The sequence below is a fragment of the Dasypus novemcinctus genome, unplaced genomic scaffold (genome assembly GCF_030445035.2).
Source record: "Dasypus novemcinctus isolate mDasNov1 unplaced genomic scaffold, mDasNov1.1.hap2 scaffold_106, whole genome shotgun sequence".
In the NCBI taxonomy this organism is placed as follows: domain Eukaryota; kingdom Metazoa; phylum Chordata; class Mammalia; order Cingulata; family Dasypodidae; genus Dasypus; species Dasypus novemcinctus.
In genome coordinates, this window is record NW_026688145.1 from 727,263 (window position 1) to 744,532 (window position 17,270).

Below are 17,270 nucleotides of genomic sequence, written 5' to 3' on the forward strand. Positions count from 1 at the left end.
TTGGCTTACAGCGTTTCCCCAAGCATCAATGTAGGGTAATTGGCCTGGATGCCCTGGATTTCCAGTTACTGCATCGTGGACTTTACAGATGACCCAGGCATCCAAAGTGCCCTCCTGGGGCCAGCCCATGCCGAAAGTTGGCCATTCTAATTCACAGAGCATCATAAGATTTCCTGGCTGGAACCTTATGCCAAACACATCTTCACTGAATGCAGGGGGAACTTTTTCAGCATACAACCTAACGAAGTTTTACTGTGTGTGTTTTCCATTTCCACCCTGTGCCGATGGTGCACAACAGTCAAGATTTGTGCTTCATCCCTCTATGGCTGCATCCCTTGCGGGAGCTTACGGCACCTCTTGAACCTAGCAGATCGGTATAAACCCCCAATAGGGAAGAGGGCCACTTTGCAGGGACCCCCCAGACTGCCCTTGATCATATGAGGTCACCATGGAACTGCGGATCAGGACTCCACACTCGCCCCACAGAAGTGATTTTCTGCATCTCAGTCGCCATAAGCCCACACACACAACCACACCCCTTTCCTTTCCTCAGACCTGGAGAGGAGATGGCTTCCTCCTGTATTCTCAGGAGTACTAGGGCCTCCCCTTTGAGAGTTGATCAGACTCCCTCCTAATTTTAGAATTAGGCTTTTCTTGCACTATGCCCCTGGGGTCTCAGCAGTCCAATGTATGGAGCTCCTTGCTTCATTCTCAGGGTCTCTCAAACCTTCCAGTGCCTCCGGTTCATCCTGGAGGGCTGGAGTGAAGACCACAACCTCTTTCTGGACTCAAAGGGGGTTTCCGGGGGATCCCAGGGCTGGGTTTCACTTGGGCACTTCCAGGCTCCTCAGAGATGTCTGGGAGGAGCAAACAATGGATGCCACCTCTGACCTTCGCAGAGCTCCCAGGGAGAACCCCCAAAATGTTGTAGAGAGGTTGGGTGTGTGTGGTATTGAGGGCCAGGACACACAAACTCAGAGAATGAAATTGGTTTATTTTGACTGGCCGGACTCAGCTGACACTTGTCCTAATAAAAACCAAGCCCTGAATTGCATTTTTCAGTCCCTTCTATACAGAGGATAAAATTAGGGAGACAAAGGGTGATGGTATGCAAACAGACCTTTGGTTACTTGCTTCAGTGTTTGATCTGAGTATCAGATAGGTTTTTTCCCCCAGGTGAATTGCATATTCCTCACATTCCAAGCTGGCTTGGATTTAGCATATCTTCCACAGCTGGATTTAGCATATCTTCTACACTCCATCTGGATTCAACCTTGAATTCACATTCAGTCTTACATCCATTCTGAACATTCAAAGACTGTAGGGCCTATCATATTTATTTGAACTTTTTGGGACTAGGGACACTTGGAAACAATTTTGAATTCATGCACAGGCTATATTATTAGTAACCCTTTCTCTCATGAATTCAAGTGTAAACAAAATAAATTGGTGCCTGATGGAATTCTTAGCCCATAAGGTTAAAAGACCACTGGAGTTTTATTATTTCCAAGGACTAGGGGAAATAAAGGAAGTCTCCTGCTTTAACTGTCAGTGTTCCTAAGAGTGGCAATTCATAAGAGAAACCAGTATTTCCCCTTAAGGCTTCAAGAATTAATCTCATTGCTTATCCAAAATTCTGCTAAATCAAGGTAATATATAAAGTTCCGAAAAAAAGAGAATTGTGTTAAAAACATTGGGAGCATTTTGGTTACAAGCCATCAGATAAGAAAAAAAAATTCTTGTGTAAAATTGCATGGTCATAGTGTAAAACTGCACAGTCACAGTGCAAATTAAGAAAAGTTTCAGGAGTCTTTGAGATGTTTTGCAGTCACAATTATTTTGTAAAATTTGGAAGTTTAAAGTAACTAAACTTATGTTTTTGTGTCAAACTATTCCTGTCTACCTATTTGCTCAAATTGTTAAGGTTAAATATGCAGTTATAAAGATATATGTTTCTGAAACCCAAATTAAGCTAAACAGTATATAAATAATGCAAATTATAAGTAACATCAATGAGTTGTGTTTCTGTGTCTGTTTGTGTCTGCCCATTTGCTCAGTGTATGTCTTCATACATCAAGATAATAGTATCAAATTAACAAATGAAAATTCTTAAAAGAACTCTATTCCAAATGTTAAAAATTAAATATGCAGTTATATATGTAAATAAATATTCTTGGAGCCCAAATTAAACTAAGCAAGATGAAAAGATCATATAGAAATCTGATTATAAGAACTACCGTGAAAGGGCCTCCTCTTTGCAAGAGCATTGAAGGCAAGACTAGATGTGGCGTATTAAACCTATCTACTAGGCTAAGGAATTAAGAATCAGTTTGCCCTGCAATTTCCCAATTTAAAATTTTGTCAGCCACAAATCGTAAAAAAAACAAAGATTAGTTTAGTTTTCACGTAGAAGAAGGAAATATTGATGAATGTAACCTGGCAGCCTACTGCCTCAGTCTTCCACTCCCAGGTTAAACAGCAACAAAGGAAACCAGCTTAAGCCAGTCCTATAGGCCATAAAATGGTGCCCAAGAAAGAGCTAAGTTAATACCAATGCAGCACTAAACTCCATTCCTTATTTGACAAAGGGGAGCAGGTAAAAACTAAAATGGTTGAAATGTGATAAAGGAACGGTTAAATCACAAACTTTTGCATGGAGCATTTAGATCTTCTCAGATAGGCTGCAACTTCTGAAGTATCCAACCTATAGAGAAACAGAAGAGCTTGTGTGCTAGGCTTAGGGGTATAAATTGTGTCTTTTTTCCTTTGTTCGGGTCGCCAGCCATGTTTTCTGTTTGTGTGCCCCTTCTTGCAAGATTGAAAATAAATTCTTTTCTTCTCCACAATCAGGTGAGCCTTATTTTCTTCCAGAAGAAGATGTCTTTCCAACAAAAATAAAGGTAATTAGTGGCTCTGTTAACAAATTTCAGCAAGTAAAGAAAAGTCCATAAAAACTATGTAGAGATCTTTCCTGGATTATGATTAAACAAATTAAGTAATTGTGTAATGTGTTTTAAAACCTGGTAGTCATTATGCTTTCAAAATTATTCATTTTCATAACTTAAACAAAGAAAAGAAGGTTTTAGCTTCCTGTAAGGAAAAAAGAAAACATTCCTTGCATAAACTATAATGGTTTCAATTTTATTTAGCTTGAGTGTAATCTCAAATAGTTAACTCATAAAGTAAATTAACATTATATGTACAACATCCTTAGAGTAATAAAAATTTAAGTTCACGTTAATAAAATTAAGCAAAAGAAAAAAATTGTCAATATGCTCTCTTAAATAAATTTCTTTAGTTAGTAATTATAGTTTAATAAGTTTATTTAAATGTAAAGTATCTAGTCAATGTGGTTATAGTCAATTATAAAAAGTTTGTAAAACATCTTCCAAACTAAAAACGTTAATATAGTTCTAGTCCTAAAAGTCATTGTTAACTAATAACTTGGAATGGTATTCACTGCAAAAAATAACTGTGGTCACAAAACCTGTCTGAAGGCTATTGCAAGGTGCATATTTATGTGAATGGTAATAAAAAGTTATCTTGATTCTATTGGGAATCTTCTGTTATCATTTTAACAATGAAAAATAGTTTTTTCCCTCTATTACTACAGTAAAATACCTACTATTATCTTCATGGTAAAATTATGTAAGTAAACAGTCTTTTGATATAGGATGTGCTGCATTAAATTGTTTAAAATATAGAAAAACAAGGAATAAACTTTAATATTGTCAAACTGTTTTGTGTATTCCAACCAGGCATTGAAAACATTAAAAGTTGCCTCTCCATGTGGGTTATTGGCTAGGCTGGTCACTAACCACTCAATTAGAAATATTTGCTCTATCAGCCTCTGGTTCTGCTCCCGAAGTCGATGGAAACTATGTTGCAGTTTAAAGTCCCTGCAGCAGCCAATGATGACTCAGTAGAGCCAGGTGTACAATGCATATCTCCTCCAGAGTGGCACTGTTCCATATTGCCAGAGAGCACTATGCACCAGGCTAGCAGAATACTGGAAACTCCCTCTAAAATCAACAATGCTGCCACTTGCTCATTGTGAAGAACATGCTAAGTGGAGCCATGATACCAATGTACTGTAAGTAAAACTTAAACACAATTGGCATTCTGGTCTGCTCCCATGGAGGGATAACATGTAATGTATTACAAAAATTAAAATTAAAACTGTGAATTGCAAATCTGTATCCTTTGCATTAAGCCATACATTAATTAATAATAAGTGCTGTACTTTTATCCTGTTATAAATATATGCCTAATAATAATAATGTTATCTTTTCTATTTTGGATCAAGTACAAAAGTATATCAGACATGTTAAATTCCTAGTAAATTCATTTTCTAAACAGTCAATAAGCATGTCTATAGAATAAAGTGGTAGTCTCAGCCAGGCTCAGTCAACTTACTATATTCTACTGTACTCTACTGTGTAGCAAAATTGAGGCTTGCTTATTAATAATGAGCCACCTATTGAACAAGTCAAAATTATTAGAAATTGTACAATTAAAACAAAAACATAAAAAAACTTTATTCTGTAGTTCTGATCACTCCCGCAGCTAAAAACTAAGAAAATTTCCAACTTGGTGTATTAATCCTGAATGAAACCAACTGCCCGAAGGATGCCAGTTCACCAGGAGCATCTGACAGAGCACATGAATGCCAATCATTAAACAGCTTGAAATGTGTCTTCAAACAAAGCTAAGTATATATTGCAATTTCTCTCTAAAAATAAATGACTGAGAATATATATATATGTGTTCCTACCAACTCTTAAAAAGGAGTGCCATCTTTATAAGCACCTAACCTTGTCTAACTCTTTAATCCAATGTCTTTTTTTAAAAATGGATATTCCAAATATTAATTGAGCTTGTTTCTATCAGACTGAACATCTTATTAACCATATGAAAACTTCATCCAACTTCGTACAGAAGGCCATATCCATCTTCCTCCAGTTAAAATAGAGTTTTACACCTTGTTAGGCAATAACTACAGCCCATGGCCAGCAGGAAGCAGTTACAGAAAAGAGATCATCTCCATTCAGCACCCCCTTGAGAGTAAAGGTGTAAACTCTCTAACGGTAAAACAAAATTAATAGATGTATCTAGAGCCTGACTGAAAATCTACATAGATGCCAGTGGCCCCGAGATGACTGCAGAGGGGCTCCTGCCCCAAAATTCTACTGTCTGGAGTGAAAATTTCTAAAGTACTGGAAACAGGTTCCTGAATGCTAAACTGAAAATTGATAGGTAAAATAATCAATCAAAACAACAAACAGCCATCCACCTCACAGCTCAAACCATAATTATGCCAGAGCTTAGCAAGATAAACTTTGGCATAAGGGGGGAATGATGTGGGCTATGGGTGGGAGGTTCTATATCTCTTAAGAGATAACCTAAGCTGCCTGAGACTTGTGGGTGGGGGGTGGTAGGAGGCTGCAGTACTGCCCTTGGTAACCATGGCAACAACTCCAGTCCCAGGAAACAGTTTAACAATGCAAAGTCTATAAACTTTAAATATTCAGGGGAAATGCAAACCACATGGTCTAAAAGCTTATCTAGAATGTTTGAAGTCCATGCTAAAAGCTTACCTAAGATGTGGAAGATATATACTAATTCATTCCTATTGAGAACTGAAACAAAAGGACCATTTGTCCTTTCCACTCTGTATAAAAGGGACTCAAAAATTTGTTTGAGTCTGCTCATCTGCATATGGGGTGTGGCCAGGGCCTGCTGGAGGGGTCCAGCACCACACCCCCCGAATCCCCATCCTCTGCCTTCCCTGCAGTACTACATGTCCACATGCCATATGGTGCTGACCAAGGCCTTTCTTGACCACTTCACTTTGAGCCCCACGAGGTGGACTAGGTGAGTGGAAGTGGACTCTGGAGCACCGAGCGCTGGGGGGGCGGGAGCAGGAGGGAGTCCTGGGGACCCTGAGGGCACTGGGATGCCTGGGCTGGGCCGTTGGGTGCCCGCGGCCCACTCTGCGCTGTGTGCCCGTGCCCCATTCACAGGCCCAGGCTACCGCTAACCACGCACTGCCTCAGTGCCACCTTTGCCCTCACTGTCAAGACACTCGAGCCCAGATGAGAGCGAGGATGAGGAGGAGCCCGAGGATGGGCTGCCTGATGATAGCGAGAGCTATGATGAAGACCAGGAGGCCGCCAAGGACTGGAGCAACATCCTTTCCATGGAGCTGCCTTGCTGCACCTCTTGCCCCTCTTCCAGCATCTGGAGCAAGTGCAGCTCGGTGGACACGGTACCCTCGAGGTCACTCAGCAGCCCCAGTGTGCCCATCAGCCCCGCTAACTCCTTAGGTGAGGGGTGCAACTAAGGCCTCTGCCCCACAATCTCCCTTGGAGGGCGGATGACTGCAGCGGTGGTCCACATGTCCACTGCACCTCAAACCTCTGTGGGGTCCACGGCCCAACCCTACTGCCATACAATCCAGCAGCCCCAGCGCAGTGCTCACCTCCCGACACTACAGAATCCACAATGTCATGCCTTCCTCTGGTTCCAGAATGCATAATATGTGCGCTGGAGCTCCCCCATGCCTGGCCAGGATCCCAGAGGCCAGGAATCTGCCATTGGCCCTGCAGCACTAGAGGTTTCAGTAAACCCTGCCAGCTGCCTTCCAGGCTGGACTTCTAGAGCTCTTTTTGGCTTGCAAATTCTAGACCTTATAGAGTGTGCCATGCCCTAGCCTGGCCTGGGAGCCACCAAGCACTGGCTTCCCTATAATGTCTCTACTAATAGGGCACTACATCCAGAGATAGGACATTTTCAGGCACTTAGGATACCTGGGTGCAGAGGTCCTCCTTTTCAGTCCCAGATCTCAGGCTCCAACACAGGACATTCAGGTGTTCTCGGCTCCAGCCCCACCTGAGTGCTCAGCTTTGCTGGGGGATTCCTCATCACAGCCTCTACCCCCTCAGTTAAGTCCAGTGCCCACCCAGGTCCCATTGCCACACACCCCCACTTTGGCCAAGCAACAAGGGGCAGAACCACTTGGCCCCTCATTCCTGCTAGAGAATGCTCAGAAACAATTTCTGGCCTTTTCTGGACCAGACCACACTTGTTCCCTGAGTCTGAACAACCTCGCGTGACTCCAGACTCCAGTGACTCCATTCAGACTCCTGTGTCCTCCAGGGAAAACCCCCTACTGAGGATGGAACTGGCTGTGTTCACCCCCTAACAGCACAGTCCACCAGGAAACTGCTTACATTCTAGGGATGGCTGCTGAGCCTAGAACCTTAAACTGTGTTGCCCCCTTCCCATCCAGAGCTCAGCCCACTGGGTTCTAGACACCCACATTTACCTCGAGGTTCTTCCATCTCCAAGCTCTGGTGATAGGGAGGGCCCCCCTCACATGTGCTGGTGCCCTGCTTGGTTTGCAGTGGGGGGAGGTTAGTGGGAGGGTGGAATGGGTGTGATTGAAGTGTGTGTTCAGAAGTGAAAAAACTACATCTACATTTAAGGATCCCAGGTGTTGTCCAACATGTGGACTTAGTGGACCTCTATAGAGACCCCTCCCTCCTCTTGGTTTCAGATCCTCCAGACCTAGCCCTCTTGCTCACCTATGCATCCACAGTGGCTCATTTCATCCTGCTGTCCTGGAGAGATTTGGATTGCTGTTTGGAATTCCAGTGTTATTTCAAGGAAGGAAATCCTCTTTTGCTTGCTTGGGACTTGCAAGTGACAAACACATGGCTTAAGCTCTCTTTGGCAGGAAGGAGCTGTGTGAGGAAGGAGGCTCCACAGAGTAGCCCTTTAGCCACATGTTGCTACAGCACAGATGTAGGCTATTTTTATCATGGCAGAAAGGTCTGGTGCACTGGCCTTAAAAATCTTTTCAGGGCTCCGCTGAGATGGCTCTATTTTCAGGAAAAAAGACAATACATTTTTTCCTTATAGTTCTAGGCTCACTAGGCCACATGTGCATTTCTGAGCACATCATCACCAATGAAGAGAACAGGAGGCTCTGAGTGAGGAGTCTTAGGTCCTGGGTCATCATCCTTGTGACAGACACAGGAGCCCCCACAACCAGATCATATGTAGAGAGCAAGAGGTCATGGTGCTGAGCAAACGATACATAGCAGTCACTTCCCGATTCCTCTTCTACCAAAAACCAAAGGAATAGGGGTCAGAGCTGCCACAGTAGTTTGCTTTTTTATCCCAAGATGCTACAAGCTTCTTCCGTTCTCTTTTAGACAATATGAACCCTACCTTCAGCTCTCCTTTCTCAACTAAGACCCAAAACCCCAGCTCAGCACTTCTTGTACATCATAAGCCCCCAGCTGCTCAGATCAATAGTTCCTGCTACCGATTATGTGCTTTACATTGGGAAGACCCTAATGTTCAAGACAGGCCTGATCTCTTACACGCCCAGGTACGGATGGGGCAAGCTACCCTCATACCTAGTCTTGTGTGCTTGCTTACCATAGTTAATTGACATAGTAACTTCTATGTGCCCATATAATCTGGAAAGAGCTACCTACCTGCCAGGGTTGGTCCAAAGCAGTATCTCAGAGCTTGGCAGAGGCCTTGCTCCATTATTACTCACTAAACAGGATCCCTTTCTGGTTACTGTTACACTGTAAAACACTAAGCCTGCTTCCTGCTACCCACTTAGTTCAACTCTCCCTGGAGTAATAAATAGTGAGGCAAGAACTGGCTATAGCACACCACCCACAGGAGAGGGTTCAAACCTGATAAATTCCCCACACAAGACACGCTCACCATCACCACCTCCTGCAGAAATCCTTATTGTTTACACTTGGTTCAGGGCTTGTTAGAGGGCTACAAGATGGCAGAAAGATGCCTCCTGGCTGGAGGGGCTCAGGCAAAAGCCTGGATGCTGGGGGGAATAGAGCCCTCACCCATGGCTTCTTGGCTCCAGAGGCTCCTAGTCGTGCTTGAGGGTGAGACATTCAAAAAGATACTCTCCCAGCCTGGCCTGCGGGCCATCAAACCTGCAGAGATTGGTCAGATGGCTGCCTGTCTTTTTTTATCAGTTTCACCTCCTCATCTAGGAAATGGTTCTCCAGGAAGTCACAGAGCTGAGGAATAGAAGAGAAATGAAAAATCTACTAAGACATAATATGAGATAATAGGTAACAATGTGGCAGATGTGGGAAGTGAGGCACCACAAGGAATTTCCCTGGACAATCAAAGGGAGTCAAGGCTTAGAGTGGAGGGTTCATCCCAAGGAAAGTCTGAGTTTGGGTAGCCATGGAGGAGGGAAATACTTACATGGGGTTCTGTGTTGGCAGATCCCAGGGCATGCAGATCCAAAAGGGCCTGGTTCAGGGACTTCTCCAGGGCCAGGGCAGATTCCATGGCGTCCAGGGTATTACACCACTCGTCTTTGGAATGTTTCTGTACATTAGAAAGAAACAGGTTCAGTGCTTTCCACACACATTTCCCAGCCATCCCAGGCAGGAAAGAGTGCAGAATGGATGTAGCCCCAAGTGGATCTGAGAGCGTCCTTGCACGTCCTCCAGTCTCCTGCAACTTCACCATCCCGGAAAGCAAGGGAGCTGTCTGGATGCCATGTCTTGTGAGAGTGCCTCCACTTCAGCCACCATAAACAATCCACATAAAACTGAACTCAATGTCCCACAAGCCCGCAAGGCACCTAAATTGCCAGTCAAGGGATGTGGTGCACACGGCCTGCTGGGAGTTGTAGCCTGCTGTCTGCACACCATTTACCTGCATGTCCTGGAAGAGGGCATGGCCACCGCACCGGTTTTGAATCTTCAAGAGATGCTCGGCACCCTCGTGCTTCTCTTTTGCCAACTCGCAGACAAAGTGGTCCACGCCCTTCAGGGCTACATCATCATGGTCGAAATAGTAGCCCTGTGGGAAAAGATGGAGGAGACAATGGTCAGCATGAGACCCGGCGAGGCCCGGCCGGTGGACTCCTTCATCTGACTAACTGGCAGTACAAAGAAGGCACGTGCATGCACTGAGGGCCAAAGGCACGCGCAGGTGGGGGAAACATGTGCCAGGGGATGCCCAGGAAAGCTAGTGAGAGAGAAGTAGGTGTAGGAGGCCTGCAGCTGCAGGTTGACTAGGCGGTTCACAGAGGCCCCCAGGTTGGCGGAATAATTCTGACGGACCTGGTAGTACATGGTTAGTTGACAAAAAGAAGGTAACCACAAAAAAAGTGGTGTTAGCTGGTCCCAGCAGCGGGGGATGGCCAAGAAGATGGACCTAGAGGTTGCAACTGGAGAAGCAGTTGCAAGGTGGTCGATGCAGAGAAGGTGTGGGGAAGATTCCCCAGGACTGTTCCATTCACACACCGTTGAAGCAAGAGACAGATCCATGGGATCGCTGGGTACACTGTGGAGGGGCCTGGCCTTGGCAGTGCCTTTTGTAGCATGGGCCCTATGGGGGTGGGGAGGGTAGATAGAGCAGCCCATCAATCCATGGCAACAGAAGGCAGGGCATAGACACCGTACGTGAACCAATCAGAGCAGATCCAGGGCTCAATGGCAACTCTGGCAAGCAGGGGAAGGGGGGAGTGATTAAGTCACACACCTGGAGAACCAGGTTGTTGTGAAATGGGGAATTGGGGTGTAATTGGGGAGGGTCAGTCTTGGTTTGCTTCATGGGATGCATGGGTCCCCAGGCTGACTCCGGGAAGTCAAAAGGTGGTGGGAGGTGGGAGATCTATGGAGGCATTGGGAATCCTTGGAGGTGATGATTCTAGGGTACGTGGGATGGCACAGAATGTCGGTGGGATTCAGGGGTTGTCTATGAGAGCATGGACTTGTCTGGAACCCGGGGGCCTTCCTCAGAAGTGCAGAGGAAACCTCCAGGTACATGGGGTTTGCTCTGCAAGATAAAGTGAGGATCATTGGGAAGTTTACAAGGCTGTTTCAGGACATTTCTGGAACCCTGGAAACTCTCTGAGGTCAGGTGGGGGACCTTCACTCAGAGGTGAAGGTTTTATAGCCTTAGAGTTCACTATGGTGATGTGGGTTATGGATCAGCTTTCTAGTGAAGCTTGGTCTGGGTGTAAAGTTAAACAGTGAAAAAGTCAGCTGGAATCTTTTGTTATGGTGCTGAACTTTGAACAAATTCACTTTATACCAAATGTTAAGTGTTCTAAGGTTTGTGGTGGCTGTGGGGACAGCTATGCTTAAAAAGTATATATATATATATAGAACTTGTGGGTCCGATTAGTGACCTTTATTCTTCTGCCTGTGTCAGCTTAATGCTAATGTTAGAGTTGTGTGGTTATGTAAAGTAGAATTTAGTTGAGCTGGAACCCTCCCTTGCCATTTGCAAGGGGGTGAAATGATTATGGGGGAAACCTGAGGAGTCTGAAAGTTTGTGGAGTTAAGATATTTGTGCATGCTCTGCTGTCTTGTCTCTGGTCTGCCCCTTTGCCGGGGTTTGGAGGTCATTTGTGTCCATGCCATGCACAAGTTTATTGGGGCTGCCTCAGTCAGGGTAGCTGGGTTCCTAGAAGGGTTGCCGAATTTGTGTAGGTTCTGTCTGTCCATTTTGGCAGAAAGCTGGAAAGGGGGAGCGGCTTGCCCCTTTCCAGTGAGTCCACACCTTCTACTTATAAGCTGCATTCCTTTGATTGTTGTGAACCCGACTGTCTGGAAGGGGTGAAGTGAAGGGCCTGAAAAGCAGAATCAGAATAATTGTAATAAAATTCCTTCCCTAGGGCTTCAAGGACAGAATCTCTCTCTCTGTAAGACTGTAGAAATACTTTGGAATTTTTAGAACTGTAAAATCATCTGAAGAAAAGAGGCTATGGTCACTGTGGGCCCCAAGGGGAGGGGGATGTAGATATTGAATAGATGGAACCAGAGTAAATGTGACGGCAAGGGAAGTGTTTCACAAGGGTACACAAGGATGGATATAAAACATGTAATATTACACCAAAAACATATAGGGGACGACAGACTAATAATGTAAACTATAATGTAAAACATAGGATATCTAAAAAATTTAGAAAACTGTATAGCCTAGAGTATAAACCACAATGTAAACAAAAATGTTACCTTGTTTGAAAGCTATTGTCTCAATATCTGTCCATCAGTTTCAGTAAATATGATATGAATAAGTTAAAAGATTATCTCTGTGGAAGTGAAAAGGTTTTATAATGGGTATGTGGGACTACTGTATATTGTATATATGAATTACTGAGATCTAAGGCTCTTGTGAAGAGAAGTTCAATAATTAGGGAAAAAAGAAAAGAAAAGGATAGGATGCAGAATTTTTCCAAATCAATATATATTCTATATCTAATCTTTAAACTCATCACTATATTCCATTTTACTATTAAGGGAACCTGATATTATATTGGGCTTCACTGTTCAGGAAGTTTTGGATCATAGAGTGGTTCAACAATGGGAGCGGAGGAATACTGGTATGGGATGTTATTGACAGGGGACATATGGTTGACAGGGAGTTATACAGGGCATGTGTCCAGGGTGCAAGGAAATGTTTGGATATACTCATAGTGGAAACAATTAAAAACAACAGCTGGGGGGGTACTGGGTTCCTGGCCAGGGGAGGGGCTCTGTCATGGTCACTAGGGGAGCAGCAGCAGTCGCCCAAGTGCAGCGGCAAGTACCAGGAAGGAATGAGGGTCCAACAGTGACCCCCTGATACTAATGACTATGCTTGTGAATGTATACACCTGAAATAAGAACATGGCCTAGAGCAGCACTGTGCCTGAGGATTCCCTCCTGACAGCCTCCATGTTACTGAAATGTGGCCAGTCTCAAAGCCAAACTCAGCATGTAAATGCAATGCCTTTCCCCCAGCATGGGACATGACACCCAGGGATGAGCCTCCCTGGCACCGAGGGATCACTACCAAGTACCAGCTGATGACATAACTAGAAAATGAACTTGAATTAAAGGTTCAACACGGATCAGCAGAATATCCCTGTCTGCATATAATAACAGGAGTTAAAAATGCTGTTTGACCTAAAGTAAGGGGGAAATGGAAAGGACAAATGAGTTTATATGGCTTTGAGTCTCTAAGAGTCTGGAGGTTGTCAGAAGGATTGCCCTTATGCACACCTGAGCAGAGTTTCAGAGACAGATAAAGTAGATACAACCCCAGGTATTGATTCTTTTGAGGGCTAAAGAGACCCACAGGTTCTATGGTCATGGCAGATGGGGTTCACTGCCATGTCAGTTGGCCCTTCTTTGGAGCTGGTGTTTCTGCGTGATGGAGCTGGACTCAGATGGGATCTCTTTTCACAAGCCTTTCATGCTACTTTACTGGAATTGTAGTTGGTGCTGGTGTTTAATATATATCTAGGGGATTTGAATCTCTGGACTGACAATATGATAGCCAGACCCTGAGGCTCAACAGATTTCAGCCCCTACACTCTGATTTATTGGACTTACCCCACTCAGCTAACATGGAGTTGAAGAATGTCAACCACCACGCCATGGAGCCTAGAGTGCCTACAACTGAAAGCAGGAGGATTGCATCCAGTATCCATGTGGAATCTAAGCCCCCTCTTGACAAAGATGTGGAATGGACACAACCAAGCCAAGGTCCACAGGAAGGAGGAACACAGTAAGGATTAGAGTGGACTTAATGATATTCTATTCATGAACTATTGTGGTTAATAATCAAGAAAATGTGGCATTGGTGTGGAAAAAGTGGCCATGGTGGCTGCTGAGGGCAGGGAATGGGAGGAAGAGATGAGATGTGGAGGCATTTTCGGGACTTGGAGTTGTCCTGGGTGGTGGTGCAGGGACAATTGCCGGACATTGTATGTCCTCCCATGGCCCACTGGATGGAACGTGGGAGAGTGTGGGCTATGGTGTGGACCATAGGCCATGGGGTGCAGCGATGCCCAGAGATGTACTCACCAGATGCAATGGATGTGTCATGATGATGGGGGAGAGTGTTACTGTGGGGGGAGTGGTGGTGTGGGGGTGGGGTGGGTGAAGGGGACCTCATATTTTTTTAATGTAATTTTTTAAAAAAAAATGAATAAATTGAGTAGAATTTGAAAAAAAAAAAAAGAAAAGAAAAGAAGCTATAGCTTGAAACAATAGACCGCTGATCACTTGATAGCCTTTTGAAAGGTCTGTCTGGAAACTTCAGGGTTGTGACACTACAAATGGAAAAGAAAAAAAAGGAATGAAATGCCACTTTAAAATATATGTTTGGCTTTTGTCAGTTACTGGCGCCTAAGAATTCAAGGTAAAAATATAAAACCGTAGTTTAAAATGAATCTTTAAATGCCAATACTCTCTTGCTGGTGAATTAATTGCATAACTTGCAGATGAGAATTTGTTCCATTACTAAGAAAAGGCAGGAATTCAAAGAATTGTTGTTAACAAAATTCCTGTAGCTCAATTAATAAAGGTATCCAATTCACCTTAAGGTTAAAAATTTAATAAAAACTGTTACTGAGTTAAGATCATTTATAAATGCATTTATATTATTAAACAGCAGAAAGATAATAACTGAAATTATAGGTGTTTGAATTTAGCCTGAAACTGTTATTTAAGTGTAAATTTTAAATGAATCTTTCCTTTGTTTGTGGTTATTTCAAGCCTAACCTCACCCTTTACCTTTGCCTATGCTTATTTCATAATAGCTTCTGCCCCTGCAGTCCAGAGAAGAGCTGGGACATGCCTGTCTCCTGTCCTGGTATTAGTGTTGTAGAGAAGTCAGGTGTGTGTGGTATTGAAGGCCGGGACATGAGAACTCTGAGAATGAAGTTGGTATATTTTGATCAGCTGGACTCGGTGGACAATTGTCCTAATAAAAACCGAGCCCCAAATAGCATTTTTTGGTCCCTTTTAAACAGAGGATAAAATTAGGGAGACAAAGGGTGATGGTATGCAAACAGACCTTTGGTTAGTTTCTTCAGTGTTTGAGTATCAGATAGGTTATTTCCCCAGGTGAGTTGCATATTCCCCATATTCCAAGCTGGCTTGTTTTTAGCATGTCTTCCACAGCTTGGATTTAGGGTTTTTACAAGTTCCAGCTGATGGATGGATTTTCACATAATAGGGTTTGATATTTAAGCAGGTGGCTGTTAGTAAGCCAATGTGTTCCTTTTGCTTCTAAGATTGTGATTACTGCATGCTGAACCCGTACAATTATAGGCTGCCCAAGAGTTAATGGTATAGCTTCTACTGTAAGCATGGCTGCAGCTGCTATGTCTTTGCAAACATGAGGGCCATCTCTGGGCTGCAGTGTCCAGGTGGTTGGATCAATAAACTACAGGTCTTTGCCATGAACCGCTGTACTGAGTATTCCTACTGCGATGCTTTGGTGGTTGTGAACCTAGAGGTAGAAAGGTTTAGTGAGGTTTGAAAGTCTGAGGCTCGGTGCTTCTATTAGAGCTTGTTTGAGAGCAGTGAAAACATTTTTCTGTGGGCTTTCCCAGAGCAGGGTATCATGATTCCCCCCGCCCTCTTTTGGCTTTGTATAAAGGGTGCATGAGGACCCCAAAATTGGGGATTCAATTGCAGCAGAATCCAGCTGCCCCAAGGAACTCTCACAGCTTCTGGCAGGTATTAGGCTCAGGGAGACTACAGAGCACTTATTGTGTTTTAAGCCCCAATTCACGGCTCCTCTGCATTATTTTGTAAACTAGGTAGGCAGATTTGGGCTTTTCTCTTAGACACCCGATAGCCTTTTTTCTGTAGATGCTTTAAAATACCATGGGTTCCACCAGAGCAGTCTTGATAGGTGGGACTCCGAGAATGAGAACATCTACGCATTGGAGGAGAAAACAGTCACGGCTTCCTGCTTTGAAGGATGTGAGATCACTGGTCAGGTCTTGTCCAAAAAGAGTGGGTGCATTTTTAAATCCTTGAGGCAGTCGCATCCTTGTTACCTGCTGCCTTTCACCTGTGTTTGGATTTTCCCATGTAAGGGCAAAAATTGCCTGGCTCTGGGGTGCTGCTCAAATGCAGAAGAAGGCATCCATAAGATCTAGGCATGAAAAGTATTTTGCCAATGAGGGTATTAAGCTGAGAAGAGTATATGGATTAGCAACTGCAGAATGAAGGGTTATTACTGCCGAATTAACTGCTCATAAGCCCTGGACTGGGCAGTAATCTCCATCAGCCTTTTTAACTGGGCAGAGTGGGGTGTTCCACGGAGACTGGCATGGCCTCAATATGCCCTCATTCAGTAATGTCTCAATATGTAGCTGGACCTTTTCTTGCACTTCACGTGGAACTGGATATTGCCTTATGCTTACTGGACTGGCCATAGGCTTTATTTCAATAATAATTGGAGGAATGTCATGTGCTATCCCCATTGGGTTACCCTCTGCCCATACTTCAGGCACATCTTCAAAGGGGAGCTGCATGGCCATGGTTTGGCCAGTCTCACTGAAGCAATACAATTTCCATTCCTCCTGCAGAGGAAGGGTTAGTGTTATTTTCAGAAAGTCGTGTGGCCCCAGTGCCAGTGTGGATTTCTGTGAGGCATTAAAGGTAATTTGAGCCTGTGGTTAAGAAAGCAGGTCTTGATCCTGGAGGGGGACTGGGCACTCTGCAAGATAAAGGAGTTTGTGAGTGAACTCCTTTCCCCCAATGTAGCAGGTCCTGGTTGAAGGAAGGGCCATTGGGCACTTTTGCCAGTTGCCCCTACGATAGTGGCTTTGATGTGGGCTATGAGTGGGAGGCTCTTTGTCTCTTACAAGATAACCTAAGCTCTCAGTGACTTGTGGTTTTGGTATGATAAGAGGCTGTAGTCCTGCCCTTGGAGACCATGGCAATGGCTCCAGTCCCAGGAAACAATTTATCAATGCAAACTCTATAGACTTTGAATATTCAGGGGAAATGCAAACCAAATTGCCTAAAAGATTATATAGAATGTTTTATGTGCATGCTAAAAGCTAACCTAGAATGTGTGTTGGAGATTTGGACCCGAAGAGTATCAGGAATGAAAGAAAGAAAGAGAGAGTGAAACAAAGGAAGAAAGAGAGGCTGGGATCAGGGGTCTGTGAGTAGACACTCCTCAGACAATTTTATTTTCTACATGTGGCATTATATATACTCAAACTCTCGAGGAAACAAGCAGTGTAACTACCCATTAACAAGACTCATAAATTAAAGAACTTATCTCAAAGTACAAAGATTTAGTATTCCTTTCAAACTACAAAGTGTGTTTGTTCGTATTTCTCTCTGCCCGGGACAGCTCTGTCCTGTTGACTCAGAAGGCTTAATTGCTGCATTCCTATGTTAAAGGTGTAGCCATGGAAACAGCACATCTCCCTTTGCAAGACTACTATGCCTCAG

General features: G+C 44.0%; 1 pseudogene; it reads right to left on the bottom strand.

The window, feature by feature from the left end:
• Nucleotides 1-8,914: 8,914 nt before the first annotated feature.
• LOC101421378 (ferritin light chain-like) lies at nucleotides 8,915-10,142 on the bottom strand (annotated as a pseudogene).
• Between the last annotated feature and the right edge of the window lie 7,128 nt (nucleotides 10,143-17,270).